The sequence below is a fragment of the Vicugna pacos genome, chromosome 4, assembly GCF_048564905.1.
Source record: "Vicugna pacos chromosome 4, VicPac4, whole genome shotgun sequence".
In the NCBI taxonomy this organism is placed as follows: Eukaryota; Metazoa; Chordata; class Mammalia; order Artiodactyla; family Camelidae; genus Vicugna; species Vicugna pacos.
The window spans coordinates 39013536-39026853 of NC_132990.1; the positions used below are offsets into that span (position 1 = coordinate 39013536).

At 40.1% G+C, this 13318-nt stretch overlaps 1 protein-coding gene across 1 annotated transcript in view; it reads right to left on the bottom strand.

Annotated features, from left to right (window-relative positions):
• Nucleotides 1-13318, bottom strand: part of CEMIP2 (cell migration inducing hyaluronidase 2) — a 132649-nt gene that overhangs the window by 78447 nt on the left and 40884 nt on the right. The window contains exon 3 of the mRNA XM_015243683.3: nt 1628-1689. The gene's annotated coding sequence lies outside the window, so the exon portion shown is untranslated. The remainder of the gene's footprint in view (nt 1-1627; nt 1690-13318) is intronic.

The following is a 13318-nucleotide window of genomic DNA, read 5'->3' on the forward strand; positions in this document are numbered from 1 at the left end:
CTGTTGTAAGTAGCCTGCCTCAGCAAGAAAAAAGAAGAGGGAAAGAGTGGTTAGAACATATAAAGTATTCATGGAAATTAACAATAATACTTTCTGCCATTTGAGAACTTACTATGTGCCAACTACTGTGAAAAAACCCCAAGTCTCAGTGTGAAAAAGACAGTTATCTTCCAATAATTAAAGATATTAGAGCCTAAGAGGCCCAAGTTCAAATTCTAACAGGAACATTTAATCGTTAAGTTCCCGGGCAAAGTTCCCAAATCCTCTGTGCTTCAGTTTGGTCACATGTAAATCAATAAAATGAGGATAATTTCACAGAGTTGCAACACAGTACATGCAAAAAACTGCCACAGGGCCCAGTCTATTTTTGGCACTACCTTTCTTTCCCTTCCTCCCCCAACAATATAAGGAGCTGCATATGATGGATGGAATAGTCCAAAGATTAAATGGTTTGCTTCATGAGCTATGGAGTTCTGCTTCCCTGGAGGTGTTTATGCAGGGACTGCACAGGTACATTAAAATAGCAACACTTATATAATGCTTCCTGAGCCAGGACCAGCTGTGTGTGTTTCACAGACATAAATATAGGTGTAGATATAGATATATAGATATGGATATGGATTTGGAGATAGATAAATTCTGCTAACCTTCATATAAAACCCTATGAGATAAATACTATTATTATCCACATTTTACAGCTAACTAAAACAGCAGCTACATTTTACAGATGAGGTAACTAAAACAGAGCAGCTAAGTAATCTGTGTGAGAATATACAACTAGTAGGTGCCAGAAATTTGAACCCAGGGAGATTTGCTCTTAACTGCTTTACTAACTATATATAAGCAATAGTATGAAGAACATTTGATTATTACGGGGTGGGTGCTGCCATCAATGACTGAGGTTCCTTCCAGCAGAGATCCCATGAGCCCCTAATTTTAGTATGGTGTGAACCGCTAAAGGGTTTCAACCTGGGCAGACAGAAAAAGGTTAAAACGCGAAGCAGTAGAGGGAGGCCCCCACGTGGTGTGGCCAAAGGCGCGGCACCTGTCTCCCAAGCTCGGGAGCACGCCACTCACTGTCGCTCTGAGAACACCTGGCTTTACGAGGCAGGGCAGTGAACCAGGGATGTTTCCCAAAGCCAGGCCCTAGGTGTCACCAGTGTGACAGGACGACCAGTCATCCCTCCATTCTTTTGCACTTTAATTCACACAGGAAATAACACTGTCAGCAGCTCCGTGGCTCCCGGCGCGCTGCGGGGCGCTGACGCACGGAGGGCGGAAGGGCGTGGGTGGGAGAGCCGGCTGTTGGCTCCTCTGCTGCGCCTCGCTTCCGCGCCCCGGGCCACGTCTGGCAACCGCTTATACGGCTCAGGCTGTTTGGAGGGGCGCAGTGGGGAACCCACATTACGTATTTGAAACTTTGGCTTGAAAAGTTATCCCATGGATTTAGGCTTGGGGTTTGGATTCTGAAGGGATAAGGGACCAGAAGGATTAATCGGTCATTACGGGACTTTTCTTCCTTTGTTTCCTTCTACCTGCAGCAGCATTTAGATTTAATGTCTCATGTTAATCCTCAAGTTAAAAAGTTATTCTGCTGGAGAGAATAATAATAGCAGTGCTGACTTACATGTGCATGCCACTGAACAGATGCTTTCACAAACACTGTCTTGTTTGATCCTCGTGACACACCTGTGGAATAAGCATGACAAGGATTATCATCCCAGTTAATGTAGATGAGAAATGTGAGGTTCAACGAAATGGTAAAAACTACTCAAAACAGTATTCAGTTTGTCTCTAAGAAATAAAAATATCTCCTGGTTTTTCATTAAATACTTTTGTAGGATTAGCCTGTATTGTATACAGACTCAGCCTTTTTCAAACTCCTTATTTACAACCCCCTCCCAAAATTACATTTGCTAGACACAAAAGGGAAAAAATTACAACTCAAAGCAAGAAGGGAAATAGTTATAGATTAAAAGAGACTTTAAAAAGTGTAATGTGTGGTTTTTGACAGGATTCTGATTTGAACGAATCAGTGAAAGACACATTTGGGATCAAATGGGGAAATCTGAATATGGACTAGAAATTAGATGACATTAAGGAATTATTGTTAATATTATTAGGTGTGGTAATGGTGATGTAGTTACAAAGAAAATTTTTCTTATTTTTAGAGCTTTCCATTGAAGGATTAGGCATGAAATGTCACATCTTTTTAAAAGTTAGCAAAAAATAATAATGAAGCATATGTGACAATATGTTAACAATTTTTAACTCTAGGTTATGACTTTATAGGTGTTTATCTCAGTAATTGTTTTTCTATAGACTTAAATTTTCCTACTAAGTTAAAGAAAATCTGTTGAAGAAAACAGTAACTCATTCTTCCACACTTAAACATCTACCTTATTTTTATTTTTTTGTATTTTTAGCTTTTCGTTGACTCCCTTTCTGTGTAAAACTTTTGTGGCAGACATAAATGGAGGAAAAGGCCAGATCTCTCATTTGAGTGAAATTTTATAGCTATAACTGACTTTGGTCACATCCCACCCTTCACTACTCCAGATTACAAATGGGAGCCCAACACATAAGAATGTGAAAAAGATTTCTCAGAAAAGAAAAAAAAAATGATGCTCTAAAGGTTTTTTGTTTGTTTGTTTTGTTTTTTGATTTTTGATTTTCATTTTGAAATCATTTCAAACTTACAGGAGTTGCAAGATTAGTAGGAACCCCTGAATGTCCCTCCCTTAGACTCATCAACTGTTAGCACTTTGCCACATTTGCTCCTCTCTCTGACTATACACTTTTACGTACGCTTTCTAAACCATTCGAAAATAAATGGCAGGCATCATTCCCTTTTACCCATAACTACTTCATTGTGTATCTTGTGGAAAACAGGGACTTTTTTTTTTTTACAGAACAACAACATAATTATCAAAATCAGAAATTTTACCATACACAGTTTGTATTCAAACTTTGACAATTAGCCCAATAACAACAATCTCCTTTACAGAATTTCCCCCAATCTGAAGTTCAGAACGCAGTCTAAGGTCATCCATTGTTTGGTTGTCATGTGTCTCCAGTCCCTCTTAATCTGGAACAGTCCCTAGCCTTTCTCTGTCTTTCACAACATGATCAATGAAGAGTATATGCCGGTTGTATTGTATATTCTCCTTAATTTAGCCACACACACACACACAAAATCAGTAACTCTCTTTAAATATAATTCCAAGTGTTTTATTAATTCAACCTCTCTTTTCTCCAAGAAAAGCTAGAATTACATTTATAGGAGAAGAGAAATTTTAACTGTTAAACCCTGAAAGTATAATAAAGAGCATTATTCTCCAGGAGAAGGTTCAGAGAGGCTTGACCGGTAAATAAAAATAGTTAAATACATTTACATGCCAACATAAGGTTTAAGCTAGGCAAAAAGATAATTGATGACTATAACAATTTAGCACTAAAACATATTACTAAGAGGTTCTCTTATACTCCCTAAAAGCTAGGGCTTCTTTTCCTTTAATTGAGTTAATTTTAATTATTTTACTTTTTAAAATAGCATAAATATTTCTTTATCTAGGATGTGTTAAGAAATGTTTACAAAAAAGCAAGAAATCAAATTATAACTTAAGATATCTTTCAGAATTTGGATTCTTAGAAGGAACCTTAGTGATCAGCCAATTCAACTTCTTGTTTTACAGAAAAAAAGACCAAGACTCAGACTATATCCAACCAAAATGATCAGACAAGTGCATACGGGTGTTGTACAAGAGTGTTCACCCAGCACTGTTTAGAATAAGGGAGAAAAGGAAACGATTTCAATGGCCATCAATGGGATGTTGTTTTTAAAAATTATTTTGTCAATACATTAGATTCTCTGTAGCCATTAAATAACAATGCAAATATATATTTAATGAAAGATGCCCATCATATATGAAGTGGAAAAGCAAACTCTAAAATCACATGCATAGTATAATTCCATTTTCATAAAAGTAAATGTGTGTATAAGAACTGAAAAAAGTCAGGAAATAAATCCACCGAAGTATCACTAGCAATAGCCTCCAGACAAGACTGGAACTGATTTCAACTGACTTTTTCATATTTAGTGAAGTGTCAATTTTTATATCAATTATTACTTCAGTAAACAGGAAAAATAGTTTTCATTTCAGGAAGAAGCAAATAGAGCTTTTTCATTTTCACTTTTACTGGTGAACATTAACCACCTCCAGAAGTGTGTTGAATGATGTTATAAAATTGTTACTAGAGGCATTATTCTTTTTTTAGAGGCATTATTCTTAATATCCAAGATCAGAATTGGATTCAAAATACCAGAGAAGAAAGCCACACCAACAGGTGTATTTGAAAATGGAACAAAGGTTAGAATCTGAAGAGAAAACAGAATGTGTCTTCCTCTTTTGAAAATGACATGCGTAGGGAACTTTTTGGATGGATAAGTAGATGGACAGATACATGAATGGACAGATGAATGGATGGATAGGCAGACAAATATGTATATGTGTGCATGGCTTATCATTCCACAAAGAACTGGAGGTCACTGGGAAGAGAGATGGACTGCTAGATTGATCCTAGGTTTTCATCCTTTAGTATTTAAAGCCAACTTTCACACTAACTGTATTTTTTGTGTGTTATCACACTCTCTTAAGGAAGAAAAGAGAGAACTTCAGCCATCCACTACTCCTCAAGCCTCTGCCCAATCAATAGTCCTGTGCTGGCAATAAAGAGTGGATAGACTTTTGAATGATGACCATTTTGACTAGTGTCAGATGATACCTCACTATAGTTTTGATTTGCATTTCTCTGATAATTAGTGATATTGAGCATTTTTTCATGTGCCTATTGGCCATTTGTATGTCTTCACTGAGAATTGCTTGTTTAGGTCTTCTGCCCATTTTTGGACTGGGTTGTTTGCTTTTTTGTTATTAAGTTGTATGAACTATTTATATATTCTAGAAATTAAGCCTTTGTCATCATTCTAAGTGAAGTAAACCAGAAAGAGGAAGAAAAATACTGTATATCAATAACACATGGAATTTAAAAAAAGAAACAAGAAGACACTAAAGAACTCATCTACAAAACAGAAACAGACTCACAGACATAGTAAACAATCTTATGGTTACCAGGGAAAGAGGGTGGGAAGGGATAAATTTGGAAGTTTGAGATTTACAAATGTTAGCCACTATATATAAAAGATTTTTTAAAGTTTCTTCTGTATAGCACAAGGAACTATGCTCAATATCTTTTAATAACCTTTAATAAAAAAATATGAAAACGAATATATGTATATATATACATGACTGGAACAGTGTGCTGTATACCAGAAACTGGTACATTGTAACTTCAATTAAAAAAAATATTAATTAAAAGTGAAAAAAAAAAGAGTAGATGAAGGCATGGTGAATGGTGATAACTGTCATGATTTGAAGAGTTCTAAACCTCGGTAGGAGGTGTTGGGTCTCCTTTAGAATCCAGAAAAGTGCACACACAATTCTGGCTCAATTTTAGGAGATTCTTGAGTCCCCAGAATCCCATCCATTAATTTCATTGAGGTTCACCAACTCCATGTTAAGGATCCCTGAACTAAGTCATAGCAGGAGAGAACTGGACCTGGTAATGACAGGCAGAATCAACCATGAAAGCTTTGGAGGTCCAGCCCATGTGTTTCTATTTGACATAAGGGATCTTGGCTACTTTAAATGTAGCTGAAGCAACTGGGAACTTAAAGTTAAAAAGGAAGAAGATGGAAGTTAATGTATTTTTCTGGTTAACACTTTGACTTAAAACAATGCCTTTCAGAATAAATAATTCACCATAGTCCCAAGTGATGAATTAAGGACAAGAGTCCATGATTCCTTACAAAGAAAAAGAAAGAAAACTGAGGATGCATTCAGTTATTCAACAAATCTATATTGAGTTCCCACTATATGCCAGGCCTTGTTCCAGGAGCTGGAGACATAACAGAATAGACAAAGTGCTTGCCATGGGGAACTAGCTGTCTTGTTGAGGTGGGGGAGGGAGGCAATAAACAAATAAACCATTACATGATATAATGTCATACTGTAAGTGCCAGAAAGGAAAACGCAGCAGGGGAAGGAGAAAGAAAGCAATGGGGAGGCTGTTGGCAGAGAGCAGTTAGGAAAGGCTGAGAAAGAGACATTTGAACAGGTGCCAGAATGGACTGAAGGAGCGAGCCACGCAAGCATCTGGGGAGTTTTCCAGGAAAACAGAACAGGAAATGCAAAGGCCCTGAAGAGGGAATGTGCTCCATGTGTTTAAGAAACAGCTAGGAAGCCACTGTGGTTGGAAGGAGGTGAGTAAGGGAGAGAGTGGTGGGAGGTATCCTGGAGTCAAACCACTTAAAGGCTTGGAGGCCACAGGAGGGACTTCGAGTTGTCTTCTAAGAGTCATGGGAAGCCAACCAGAAGGTTTTCAGGAGAGCAGTATCATGGTCTGACTTACAGTTTATGATGGGTCACTCCAGCTGCTATGGGAAAAAGAGACAGTAGGAGGATGAGCGTGAAAGCAGAGAAGAGAAAAGGGAATGCTTATTTTCCATTTCCTCATGGTAACCAGAGATTGTTTTGGCCCTGGAAGAGAACATAGATACAAAGATTATCGGGATCAAACTGCATCCTTTAGACCAGTTCATTCTACCCAGGATGTCACCAACATCTAGCTGGTGGGTCCTGGAAACAAAACAGCAATCAACCACCTAACATTAGCTGTGATGTTGTAATTTATAATAAGAAATATGTATTTGGTCTCAGTCCCTATTCCTGGCACAGAGTTCCTAAAATCCTTAGAATTTCCTAAGTAATGAGAGTGTCTTTGTAATGCTAATGAGGTGGCTTTGGGGCCAAACCTATGGATAAAGACTGCTTGCCAGGGGAAACAACCACATGATTAGAGGATGGGAACTTTAAATTCTATCCCCCTGACCTTGGGGAAAGGGAGAGGGGCTGGAGGTTTAATCAATCATCAATGACCAATTCTTTAATCAACCATGGCTATGTAATAACACCTCCATAAAAACAGACAGGGTTCAGGGAGCTCCCAGACTGGTGAACATATGGAGATTCTAGGAGACTAGTGAGTCTGGGGAGAGCATGGAAGCATCTCACCCTTTCCCCACATTTTCTTATGCATCTGGCTATACCTGAGTAATATCTTTTTTTATAATAAACTAGTAACCTAGTAAATAAAATGTTTCTCTGAGTTCTCTGAAACCCTCTAGCAAATTAATCCAACCTAAGGAGGGGGTTGTGGGAACCTCCAGTCGATAGCTGGCCAGTCAGAAGCCCAGGTGATAAACTGGACTTGCCATTGGCATCTGAAGTGGGGGTTGCAGGGCAGTCTTGTAGGACTAAGTCCTTAACCTGTGGAATATGACACTATCTTTAGGTAGATAGTGTCAGGATTGAGTTGAATTGCAGGACGCACATGTCATATGTCTGAAAATTGCTTGGTGCTATGTGGGAAGCCACACCCCTCACTAGTTTCCAGAATTGGTACTAGAATACTATTAGCTCTTATTTTCTTTATGCAAATCATTGCTTGTCTTTTCCTCAGTCTTCCCACTGTTAGGTAGATGTGGTAGCTAAGACACAGCAGCCAAAGCCCTGGACTTGGGATCAGAAGACTCAAGTCCGACACCCCATAGGACCTGTTTAGATTGGGTAAGTCACAATCTCTCGAGACCTCAGATTCTTCATCTGAAAGATGAGAAATAATGCTAGCTTCTTCACAGAACAGTTATGAAAAATAAAATTCAAAATGTATTTGAAAGGGCTTTGTGAATCCTATGCAAATATAAGGAATTATTTTAAAAAACTTACTCCCCTCTAATTCAATCTTAACCCAGCTCAGACCTGGCGGACACTAAAAAGAAGGAAGTGACAAAACAAAGAAATGGTTCTCCCACTACTCTCTTGCACTCAGCTCTTGGAAATGGGAGACTGGGGAGTGGGAGGGTAGCGGGCAGCCTAGGATTTTGCAGGGTAAGGACAAAGAGAGGAGAAAAGAGAAAGGGTGAATGGAAGAGAGAGAGAGAGAGAGTGGGAGCCTGAACACTTGAGGGGGCTGGGAGGGCAGTGCACGAAGAAAGGTGAGTCTGTGTAGCAGACACAGAGGCACTGCCCAGATCTTCCTTCAAGACTTGCAATCCAACTCTCAGTCCCTCGGGGTCTGCCTTGGCTGCAGAAAGCCACCTCCTCCAATGGGCTCCCGGGGCAGCTTGTACCTGGTGACTAATAGACAAGGGTTATAAACGCCTAGCCATTTCAGCCCAATGATGGACAACTTATGATAGGCAAATTCACTCCATGGTTGCCATCTGCGTTGCTGGAAGCTTTGTCAGGACTACATCACAGATAAATTTCTCCCTCTGCGTCTTATTCTTTATAAAAGTGTTGATCTCCAACAAATATCTTGCAACCCAAACTCCGTCTCAGCATCTGCTTCCAGAAAACCTGGACTGTACTGGGAGAGGTCTGAAAGAGCATGTGGTAAGATGGGGTTTAGAGTTGGATCACTCACTGCCCAGACTGGAGATAAGGACTCCATCATTGAAGCACACAAGCTCTGTCAAAAACGTCCACCGATGGTGAGCTGCTAAGGACCACTGATATGCTACTTAAAGATAGAGAACAGCTGAGGGTTAAGATACAAGGAACTGAAAGCCAGATGTGAAAGAGGGGGCCTCTTTGGTTGCAGAGAAGTTCTCATCTCCTGCAGCTACAAAGGAGAGAAAGTCAAGGTCCAAACCCAGATCTTAATAGAATGGTTGGACTTCAGAGATGATTAAAAGCCTAACCAAGGAAACTCTGTTATGCTAAGATCAGGGCCCTGTTTAGGGAACTAGGGACCCTAACACATGCGCTGGGACATCTGGGCAGACACTCTCAAAGGTTTTGATTCCCTATATCTCTTTGAACCTTCTGAGGCTACAGATGTTGCCCATACCTCCTTATTAAGAAACAAACAATATTGCACCCTAAGAGCTAAAGGATTTAGGGCCTGTGGTTCTTATCATAGCTCCATTACTTCCTTGGTCTGCCACCTGCAGAATGGATCCAGTAGGATTCTGGCATCACAGACACCAGGCCAGATGTGATATTTTTGATAGAGATTAATATGGCCTCAGGAATATAGACTGAAGAGGACCCATCGGCAGACTTTGTTAGACACTTCTGTTGGACACATGTACCAAGCAGTATCAGTCGTAAGCACAGATGATGATCTAGCTTGACTTCTGAGGCAAGTCTCAACCTTTGAGGTCTAAACCAATAAAACCCCACTTCAGAATGGTAACTAAGCCAGCAGCTGAAATCTCTTTCTTCCTCCAGTCTGGAAGAATATCAAAATATCTTTGCATGGATCAAGCTTGTTTGCTTGATCATTTTTGTATTCCTATCCACATTCTACTTCAGCTTTGGCTGTGGTTACCAAGTATCTGTAACTCTTGAGTTTCCAGACAGTGTTGTATTTTCCCTACAAAGCCATATTCCAGCAATGAAACTTGTGCTATCGTGTATACCATCTGTACAAACATCATACAGGCCATCTGTAAATATCCCAGAGAACAGTCACTATTTGTAACCACTTAGAAAATATTTCTGTGTGAACTTTTTCAATAGTTGGGACAACGGCAATTCAGAAATTGATTTTGATTTTGCAAATATGTTGTTTTCTATCTCAGTCAGAAAAGAAGAACCAGAAACAGTTTGAATTCACATGTAACAGACAACAATACATATATTTTCAGTTTTCCCTCAGGAATATATTAACTCTCCTTCCTTCTGTCACAATATAGTCCAAAGAGATCTGGACCATCTGGACATCCTACAGAACATCACATTGACCCATTGCACTGGTAACAATATGTCAACTGGACTGAATGAGCAAGAAATGGCTAGCATTTCAGAGCCTTAGCAAGGTACATGTGCTCCAAACAATGACAGAGAAACCCTGTGACGATTCAGGCCTTGCCATATCTATAAAATGTCAAGTGGCCCAATAGTAAGGGGTATGCTAGTATATCCCTCCAATGTAAAAGACTAATTATTGCATCTTATCTCCTACCATGAAGAAGGCAACAACATTCCACACCTAGAGGTATGGCTTTGGCCCAAGTACTAGGTGATGCAAAAGGCTGCCAGCCTTGAGTGAGGCCCAGAATAGGAAAAATCTCTGCATCAAATCCCAGCTGTGGTGCTAGCAGCCTTGCTGTTGGGCCATGTGATTTGTCAGACTTGATGGTGTCAAAGGTACTGGGTTGAGTGTAGAGCAAGTCCCAGTGGGGAATCCCAACACAGGCTGTCCTCACAGAGTAGTGCCTCGAAAATGGTCGTCAAGCTATGCCTTCAGCAGGCTATTCCAACACTCCCTCGGTGTGGCAGCTTCTGGGTGGTGTGGTATGTGATAGGACGATGGTCATGGACCTACTCCCTCATCTCCTTTTCTGTAAAGTGAGTCCCTGGTTGATACAAAGTTACATGGGATCCCATACCAATGAGTTAAACACTTCATAAGTTCTCAGAGATTGGTTCTCTCTGAGGCCCAGAATGCAGGAAAAGGCAAACCCATACCCAGAATGTGCGACTATTCTTGAGAATGAACTACTGACTTCCAGGATAATAGGGGCCCAAAAGAGTCAACTTCTTCCTCAGTCTCTCTTGTTGGCAGCTGGACATTCAGAAGTGGCAATCTTGGTAAGTAGGAATCAACAATGCTTGTTCCTGCATGGTCTCCATCCCCGTTACCACAGCCACTTGATTCATACATCCATCATGGTAGCACTTGGGTAGCCAATGGCAGGGGCTGGCTGTCAGTCAACTGGCCAGGTTGTTTTGTCTGTTTGGTTGTTTAGTATCTCTTCTATAGATTCTCTCTTTGATGCACTTCATGTCTACTCCTGTGTCTTTCCACATGCCCCTACTCCAGACCTCCTTGTCTGCAAACATCCAATCTTATTTTTCCCTTCTAGACCATTAGCCAACTGGCCATGTGATTTGCCACTGACATAAGTTCATATATATTCTAACCTCAGCCTACTTTTCTTTCCATATAAAATGAATGACCAAGTGCACCACTCAACACTACCCACGGGAGGATTTTCTATTTCCACTGTCTTTCAAGGCCACCTCTGAGGGGACTGCAGGTAAGCTACCATCCATTTTCAACTTGCATTCACATACAGAATGAACCCATCTGCAAAACAAACTCAGACTATTTTCTCCTTCTTCACTTGGTCATGCAGAATTCCCCATACAGCTTTGGGTGTGAGCTGAAGAGGGGTACTGGAGCAACCTTGGGAGATACCATGCAGGGGGTGGTCTGGGCTACTGCTCATGCAGCTTACTTGTGCCCTCTGGTCCTGCTTATGCTCAATCCTGGATGTAGCACTTTTTTTTTTTTTTGATGGAGTGCTTATTTTATGACTTGGTTGATTGGCCACAGCCAATGATGAGAAGTTTCACTGCATGGTCACTTGGTGACCACTGACAGGCTTTCTGTCTTTACCAGACCCTTAAAGCATGGCAGGAGTAGTTTTTCAAAGGCATATGATTCTCTACTACAGTATCACAGCCTTGCTGCCAATTCTCAAGGCCTTGAATTGTGATTCTCTTCCTGGGGCTTGCCACAAAATCCATACTGCATCTTTTCCTACCACTGATACCTCCAACATCATGGGGTCTGCAGGATCCTATGGCCCAGGTGACAGGGCTACTCACATCTCAGCCTGGACCCACTGCAGAGCACTTTCCTGCATAAGGCCCTATGTGCACCTGGCAGCCTTTCATGTCACTGAGCTTATGAGCTGAAGCAGTAACCATAACATACATATGACTTCAAGTTTTCATCTGTTTTTGATAAACATGATGATGAAAGTAGTTGAAAGCTGGGGGACCCAGCAGAAGTACTTCAATTTGCATGTAGGGACCCACCCAAAGTAAGTAAAAACTGCAGAATATGACCCCAAAGCCACTAGGACTTTTTCTTCCTGAGGTATGCAAAAACCAAACTTTCTAGTTGATTAGCCAGGTGTGAGAGTTCTACCTTGACAAGAAAAAAGTACATCCTGTTGTCTACACTTCTTAATCTCAAATGGGCTCTTGTCAGATGCTAATACATAGCAATTTTTTTTTTACACTGCAATTCTTCAAACACAGGAAGTGGCTAGGGCAAATTATTTTCTCAAAGGCTCAGAATGGTACAATGCTCCTTCCTCTCCACCCTTCCCCCTAGCACACAAAAGATATCTGAGAATATATCTGGCTGTTATGTGTAAGTTGTCATTGACCCAAGTCTAGAAGAAGGATCCAAGAAGTATAGAGCATCCTAATTGTTCTACTATAAATAAAAGTTGAGTACTTATTTGTGGTTACTTTAGGGGAATTTGCTTTGAAAAGCATTCAGAATAGTTGAAGCTTGGTTAGTGCCATTTTTCTGTCCTGTGTCCTTTAGCATATGACTCAAATCTATCAGGTTATCACAAGATAAATAATACGTCAAACTATCATTTCTTAGTATTTATTATTACTTATTACTATATTGCGCTAAGTGTAATTACACTTAATACTTGGGAAATTCTAGTAAAGGAGGCTTGTGATGGGTCCATGAGGTCAATCCCAAGTTCAATGATTTCCTAGGAGGAGTCACAAGGCTCAGCATGTAGTCATATTTATGGTTATGAATTATTACAGTAAATAGATACAAAGAAAAATCAGCCAAGGGAAAAAGTAGATAGGGTGAAGGTTTGCAGGAAACCATGGGCTTTCATGAGTCCTCTCCTAGGAGAGTCACAGAGGACTCCAGCAATGAGTTGTGACAAAACATGGAAGATGACGTCTACCAGGGAAGCTCATTAGAGACTCGGTTCCCAGGATTTTCACTGAGGGCTGCACACATAGGCACTCTCTGTTTAGCATATACTAAAATTCCAGACACTCAGAAGGAAAATGGGTGTCCAGTACAAACCGTATTGTTTGCATAAACGGTTTAAGCAAAGTGAGCTCCTCTTATAAGAAAATGGTGGGAACTCTCCCCAAATGCAACTTCCCAGGTGCCAGCCAAGGGGCTAGGCTTGCAGGCAGGCCTTTCAAGGGACAGAAATCTAGGGACTGCTTTGTCTTTTTATGCTATGATCTTTTATCTCTTTTCTGCATTATAAGTATTATTATCCTTTTCAAAACATGTTTTGTATTTTCAAATTTTATATTTTATATGCTATTTTATTTCTATATTTACTTTAAGTATATATATTTTAATATTTTTATATATTATCCATTTTTTTAAAGATCCAAAA